Here is an 8,197-nt window from a genome sequence, read left to right as displayed (position 1 = left end):
GCTGTCCTCTTACATAAGGTATCCACCTACTCCCTCCTAAGAAAGATTTAGATTAAAAACGGCCTTTTGCTGCAGTCACCTTGTTCATTGTCCATATGTATAATATTCACTGCTCCATCTTGTGTCTTTCTTGCTGCTCAGACCATAAAGTCTCTGAGCTAAAGACTGTCTCTTCCTCTGTTTCTCAGGGGGCTACTTAGTAGGTCAGTTGTTAGGCACATGTAGTAAACATCATAAATAATAACGATTCTGAGTTCCTTCAGCAATGATTTTCTCATTGGTCTTGGTTTTTGTTCCTGTGTACTCTGGCTCCAAGAGCTACATATACATAAAAATAGACACGAGTGGCTTTAGAAGCCAAAAGTTTTCCAACAGCCTGCAGTTATCATGCAGTGAGTGGACTCAGTAAACACATTGGGTACTGACAGGTATCTGATACAGCCTATCAGATTATTTCAGGTATGTTTCTCTTCGTTAAGTTAAACTATTTGGGCAGAAAAATTCTATTCTAGGCATCTGGTTCAAGTTTAATTATTTTGGAGAACTTCTGCCAGAATCATTCAGCCATCTCTAAGCATTAGGCTTATTGGATGAGGCACACTAGAAATTCCTGGCCACCTTTTGTCTGAAAGGCTCTAATTCCCTCCTCTCTTGGAGGAGGTACCTGGCCTTCACCGCAGAGTTATATCCAGTCCCTGTGAAGACCTAACCAATTTTCCCAAAGTAAATTCAGACTAAAAATTCAAGTGCCTGGATTCTTAAGGCTACAGTCTGCACAGCTCCAAGAGCTCAACCTTGCAGCTGCACAGATCGGCAGAGCTGCTTCCCCATCCTATGCCACAAGCATCAGCCACTTGCACTGGGGAAGACTGGGAGCCCATGGACTGAGAAATGCCCCAGGATCAGATGAGAACTGGAGTGAGTCCGAGAGAGGCCCAGGCTGAGCAGGGAAATGCGACCAGGAACCTAATTAAAAAACTTAAGAAATCACACAGACGCAAACTCTGTGTTCAAAGGGAACAAAATATCTCACTCAAACACTGGGAAATGCTAGAATAAGGATGCTTGAAAAACTGTATTGGCCTTCTTGAGCACAGTTTGTGAGATGGAGTTTTTAATTACATAATTGCATATTATATTTTTTTCCCACACACTCTCTAACTTGTTTGTTGCCGCTGTTGGGAGACATATAACCAGAAGGAAAAAGATGATCTTATCATCAGTGTAATATGACCTCTGTAACATTGGGCAAACTGCTTAATTTTTTTTTTCCCCAAATTAATTCTAAATTTTGGTATCTTTGTTTCTGGGTACCAGCCTTATCATCTGGTCAGGTTTGCAGCAATGCTGAGCACTCATAAGAGAAACTGAATTCAACAGAAGCAGAGCAGTGAGTACCTACACTGTGTACAGCTGCCTACTCTGAAATAGATCTTAGGCAGTTAAACAGTACATTCAAAAGAGGGAACTGAACCTTACGTCCCCTTGTTTCTGTTCCCCATTTATGAAGTGGAAGGGAATGCTCTTTTGTCCTACTGTATACTGGGAAGAGAAAGCTTATCAACAGGCAGGAAGCACTCAGGCTCTTTCATGGTAAGTGATACGCAAAAGACCCTATGATGAAAGTAGCTCCCATCAAAGCAAAGTCTGAGTAGCATACAGTAAGGAGGCAAGGATGTATGCAAGAAGGAAGATAAATCAAAATATGAAGAGTTGCACATGTACTGAGCACCATCTATCCTGTAGGCTAAAGAGAAGGGAACTTTGGAAAAAAATATGTTCAGATAGGAACGGATGCCTACATAACTAAGAAAGCAGTCTTGGAGGAAATGAACAGTGACAAGATAAGAAGGTGCTCAAAAACATTATGTAGAAATGTGTTAAGGACCTGTAAGATGGAGATAATGATACTTTTCCTTGCTAGTGAAGTGCCTTGAGAACTGCTCATGAAATCTGCTATGAGACTTAATGAATTATTCTTTTCACAGGAGCTGTCAGATCTTAGGGAGTGACTCTAGGATAGCTCAAAGGATGGATCTGAAGAGGACTGCAGTCAGTGGGAAGTCAGTTAATTTCAGGGGGAGTTGGAGCAGAATCCATGAGCTATCAAATCCAGTTTCATTTTATGAAGTAATTTGGTGTCATGAACTGTAGACCCTAGAGACAAAACAACGGACTTGAGGTTATTAGGGTGACATAAGCCAGGATCTGGACTTGGTTTATTTTTTAAACAAGTTGCTTCTTGGCAGCAGCCCAGAAAATAAAAACAACATATGTATAAAAATAAGAGGAAGGATAGCTAGGAAATAAAACAGCAGTTGAAACTAGATCTGTACAGACAGTGGAGTCAGTGCAATATAAGACAGGGACAGAACTGAGGCACTAATGAAGGCATTGTCCAGATGAACTAGTAAAAAGCAATAGAATGAGGTTTAGTGGAGGCTGACAGGGTCACCTCAAGCTCATTTCCCTGTGTGCACAAGAGAAGGAACACTGTAGAAATGGCCACTTTTTTCCCTTCTGTCAGTTATACAGCAGAAAATCTGAGCATCTGCTGAAGGCACTTGTCCACGACAAGCAGAAAATGGTTGGATTAAAAGCACAAGCCAATACGGCGAATGTGACCTAAGAAATACAGGCTGACAGTGAAAAATGCTGCAGATTTCAAGTGTGCCATAGCTCTTTAAGTTTATGAAAGCAGTACATCTAGGCAGCTAGCAGTACATCTAGCATTGAAAGCAATGACAGGGCATGTGTCTGAGGCGTTACTGTGGACAGGCAAAAAATACAAGGTTCTAAGCATCCTTTAGAAATACAGTGTTACCGCTGCAATGATAAAAATATAACCAGATTCCCTGCTTTTAACCAAATTCCCAGATCCTGATCTAAGTTTTCAGCCAGACACACTTGTCCCAGCACTGCCAATATGACCTACACCAGGCCAAGGAGCCACAAGGTTGGCATGAGATCTCCCTTGTGTGAGCTTTATTTCCCTTTGCTCAGAGTTTTCATGAGCCCCTTGCCACTCTATTGAAGAAAGCTTTGTGTCTAGCACTCTAAGAATCAGAGGTAGTTGGGCTGTAGCTACTCTGTGTAGGTGAAGATTTGGTAGACCCAGAAGAGGACTGCAGATATTTTCTTGAATTACTTACACTTAAAGTCTGCTCTGAGGGGAACGTGAGAAACACTGGATTCAGTTAATTTGTCTAAATGAAGAATTACCAAACGCTTATGTTCTCCTAGTAAACTTCCCAAGATGAGAGCTGTGAGCTGTAAGCCCTTGCGTTGTGTTGAGTCTCTTTGGAAGAATCCTCTTCATTATAGAGCATCTGGCACCACAGCGTTCTGATCTGATCAGCCGTGTATTGCCAGTGCGTTGCAGCTTCATTACAGCAATATGGATTTGCCATTCCCTCTTGATTCAGTTTTGATATGGTCAAAGAGACAGAAATGGAAACATTCAACTATGTGCAATCCATGAATTCTTCCTTACCACAAACCTCTTGGGTTTGTGCTTTTTTCCTGTCACATAAATATCTGGCTGGTTGTGTGCTCATAAATGCCAAACGTTTAAGAGGGAATGGATTTATTTTCATATTGTCTGTTGAGAGTAAGAATTTAAGGGCAAGAATCTTTTCCTTGCTGGTATATGGACATAATTTCTTCATAAGGAACATGGATATGTTCGGGTTACATAAATCAAAACACTCGGCCATCTGTACCACAAAAGGGACGGTGCGACTCATGCAAAGGAAAAATATGACTCTCAAATCCGCCGGAATTAAAACCCCACAACTTTAATTAAAATATGTCTGTGATATGTTGTTTTAATACTTCAGCACTGCAGTACATGTTAAAGTGTGAGCAAGACTGCAAAATGAGATTGAGCAAAATAAGTCAATTTTTCTGTAATGTTGACTTACAAGTCTTAATCAAAGCTTGTTATGGGGAAAAAACACAGGAGACTTCTGACGTGGTTTTGCTATTTTAATTGTACTTACACACTGTAATAAAATGTCCTTTAAAATTTTCTCGTTTTTATGGTCTTTCTCTTATCATAATAGCTACACATGATTTTACTGGACAATTTTACTACAATATCTATTTGTTTTGTAATAGAGTTTTGACAGATGAATTTGTGAACATAAATATCAGATTTGTTCATCCCCATTACTAATAACACAACACGTTCAAACTGAGACAATCTAAAAACCCATTTGACCTTTCACTTTGGATGTGTTGCCGAGTTCTTGTGCTTTTCCAAGTATGTGAGGAAAACAGCTTCTTTCCTTTGGAGTTATTTTATGTTTTGTGTAGTATGCAATGCAGAGGAAATAAAAGTTCTTTGTTTACAAATAATACAGTCCCATCCAAGTGTTAACAACTGTTATTATTAATTATTTACATTGTGATAGCTCTGCGGAGACATCATCGGGAGCATAGCTCTATTATGGTAGCTCTATGCAAGCACAGATGAAAAAGATTATTGTTGCTATTCCTTATGGCATGTACACTCTGTTGCCCAAGGTAACAGTGATTTGTTTATAAAAGGCAGCAAAAGGGCCTGGATTAATCCAAACAAAAAGCCTAATTGTACTACTAAAACCATTTGTGATAAGAAAGAAGGAAACAAAACTAGAAAAGAATGTGCTAGATTAACCTCCCATCTGTTTACTGTTAAAATAATAGAGGGATCAGCTATTCAACACTTCAGAAGGGCCATTAAACAAAAAGACTGAAGAGGAATCAAGACAGTCATGAAAGGCAATATGCTAAGGGGAGCGAGGCCTCTTTTTTATGGCTGCTTCCTACAACATCTCCCGTGTGTTCAAATACACCAATGCCCTACCAGGGTTTTCAGTCTCCCGAGCACGAAAGTCAGAGCAGACCAGGACGGAGAAGAAGACCCAGTTAACTTGTTACTCATTACTTTTGCCAGCTTTGGCTAAAACCTAGGCAAGCACTGAGTTCACCTTGTTGCTCTTCCTTCTCGATCTTTTTCTTTCCCATCTGTTCCTTTTCTATCTTTTTAACTTTTCTTTTGTAAGGGTTTCGCTCAGTTGGCCAAGATCACAGGCCCTGTTGCTATGACTTTAAATAGACAGAACTCAATGCACTCAAAATCATGAACCCTATTTAACCTTTTAGTACTGGTCATGAACACATTTTTTATTCATTTATCCCATCAAATTTAATATAACGCCAACGCAGGGAGCTTACAGTCTAGAAGCATTCTATTAACCTAAAATTATAAAAAGACATTCTAATTTTGGACCCAGAGCTACTTGAAAATGTTTCAATTATTATTAAAATCAGCATCAGTAGGTGTTAGATCCCCCTGAGGATCTCAGTTTCAGAGACTGATGCGGGAAGCCTGTGGCATATCAGGATACTGAAGCCTGTAAAACTACAGGCCAGCATACTAATTACTGGATTACTTTCCTTTCTCCTATCCTATTGGTGTTTCCAGAAGATTTGATTCGTTATCATCACTTCATTTTCAAAAGTATGCCAGTTTCCTGGGCAGCCAACACAATATTCCAGGTTCCTCTGAATTCTCCAGAAGCAACAGCCTCCCACAAAACCCTTCTCCCTTCAGAGTGCTCATTTAAAGCATGGATTTGTATGTCGGGAGAGCAGTCAGACATGGTTTTTCTCTTTGCTCGCTAAATGATACTTAACCTACTGATCCAGAATCTAGAGAAGATTGTTTTCTCCTCTGGACTTTTTCTGAGAAAAATAGTTTCCTTTCTCTCTAAGAGGGTCTTTTCCATTAAGCTTTAGGAGAAGCAATCTCTGCTAGAATGCATGATCATGGTCATAAATGCATCTCAGCACTGCAACTCACGTATGAGAATTAGAGGGAGCAGCCCTTGTCATTTAATCTGATCCACAGGGGACTGAGAAAGAGAAGCAGGCACTATCAGTGCCTGCTCCATTTGTCAAAAGCAAATCTGACAAAGAAAAATAGTAGGGATCTAGTCTGTGTGATGGGGAACTGAGCTTTTAACAGAACAATTTTAATTAAAAATGTTTCTGCTTGATGGTACCTGTTTTCTGCAGAAAATTGAAGCTGAAACAGTAATTATAACCTTAGCTACTACAGTTCTGTAACAACGCTGCCACTGCCTTACACTCTTCTCCCTCTGGGTACATTGTGGCTGTGTTACTGCCCTGATGCACCAATTTCCTGTACAAATAAAGTGAAGGAGAAGTGCACGTTGATCTACTTATTCATGACAGAGAATCCAACCTATAATGCAGAATACTGCTTTGCTACATCTGCACTGCAGTTCGCAGGAAGCAGCGCAGCTATGATTGGGAATCAAAATACTTTCCTTTTTCACTGCTATTTCAGGCTGTTCTACCTCAAAAAGTCTCCTTAACTGCCAATTTTCCAAATAGTTCTAACCAAGAATCTTCAAGGAGAGAATGAAGGAAGTAACAGAAGAGAGACCTAGTTAAGGACAGAAAGGAAACTTAGACTTCCAACTTCCGCATGCCATCATCTTCTAATGAGTTTATTTTCTATTATGTGAGGCACTTAGGCAGATTCTTCAAAAAAAAATGGGTGTTAATAATGATCAATCTACATTTACCCTGCACATAACTGCAAAGGTTATGATGCATGGCGTAATTGCGGTGCACTGAATGTTTCCTTTTTATAGCTGGCTGCAGAGGCTGCAATAGGCTGTTACACACCTCTAGGTAAGGGAGCTCTTCCTTCAGTTTAGGTGGCAGGAATTCATGCTTCTGCTGCTGAGATTTTCAGACTTGATTGTGACTGGCAGCTGTAGACAGCTACATTTAATTATTATACAATCAACACTGGTTTGTCACATTCTCCTTTCAAAATGACTCCAGTGTACCTGACAACAATGCTATATCAGACGAACCAAAGATGTTCTTGGAAAGGAAAGAGTTTTCCTGAATGCTTCTCATTCGAGGAAGGATTTATGACACGCTTTATGTGGCCATATTTCTTTGTTTCATTTCTTTCCCCAAAACATCACAAAGAAATAGAAAAGACTCAAGGTTTGATCTGGCATAATTCCAACATCGGTCTCCCCCCTCAGTCAATGATTAATTATTTATCTATCCTCCCGAGAAAGAAAATCGACACGCAAACAAAACCAGGATGTATTATGTGTATTTACAAGCAAGGGAAACACAGCAAAGATAAATGAAAGAATTGTAAATGTGAAATATTCTTGAAGATAAGACACTAAGGATAAAGTGAAATTTCATGAATGTATTCAAGTATATTGGCCCAAATCCATGCTGGCTATTAATCCACAGCTTGCAGAAGGGTTTGTTTCATTGTTACTTAAAAACAGAACAAAACCCAACTCCAGAGCAGTTACAGTGAGCAGACAGCCTCCACACAGAGCACTGTGTGCTGGATTAGACTGAGAAAAACACACTGAGTTTGATAGCTGCCACCAAAGAGAAAGAATGAGCTTGTAGCTGCAGCTTTAGTGCACGGCTGAGGAGGGACTGACTGTGAAAATCATCTCTCTCTGCATCTGTTCCATAAGGAAAATAAGCCTATTTTTACTTTTTTGCATTGTGAAAACCTTCGAGGAAGACATGTTGTGCCATCATTCAAGAATGTAAAGGATCAGGGTTTGGTCAGTGATATTACAGTGAGGCTGTCCGGACTTGGCACAATTTACAACAGTTTTCAAAGATACTTTAAGCTGTGTTGTCCAGGAAAAAAAACTGAGTCTATCAAGAGTTTAGTTTGAGATCTAAAACAGAGAAAAAAGTATACACATCAAACTACTGCACTGCCCTCTGAAGCTACCATTAGTGAGGATACTGATCTTAATAGATTGCTGAGTTGATAACATATGACAATTCCTGTACTCCAGGCTGAGATCAGTCATGAAAAACATCAGTGCTTGAAGGTCACGTGGTTTCAGATTTTACAGGAGCTACAGCAACTTAGCTGCTGACTAGTGAGAGCGTATCTGACCTGAGTATCTTTCAATCAGTGAGGTTCCATCCTTCAGAAAGGAGGAGCAGCAGACAGAAATGTTATTACTTCCACGAATTAATTAAGGCTTCTTGCTCTTTTGTCTGCCACGTAGCCTTTTGCTCTTTTTCTCTCCTGCCCTCTCTTTTAATCTTGCATGCGTATGAGACAGGAATCCTCCATCACTTAGGCGTTCACTTGTGCATATGAACCCAGCCC

This window comes from Numida meleagris, chromosome 5 (genome assembly GCF_002078875.1).
Source record: "Numida meleagris isolate 19003 breed g44 Domestic line chromosome 5, NumMel1.0, whole genome shotgun sequence".
NCBI classification, from domain to species: domain Eukaryota; kingdom Metazoa; phylum Chordata; class Aves; order Galliformes; family Numididae; genus Numida; species Numida meleagris.
This window is presented reverse-complemented; position numbering follows the sequence as displayed.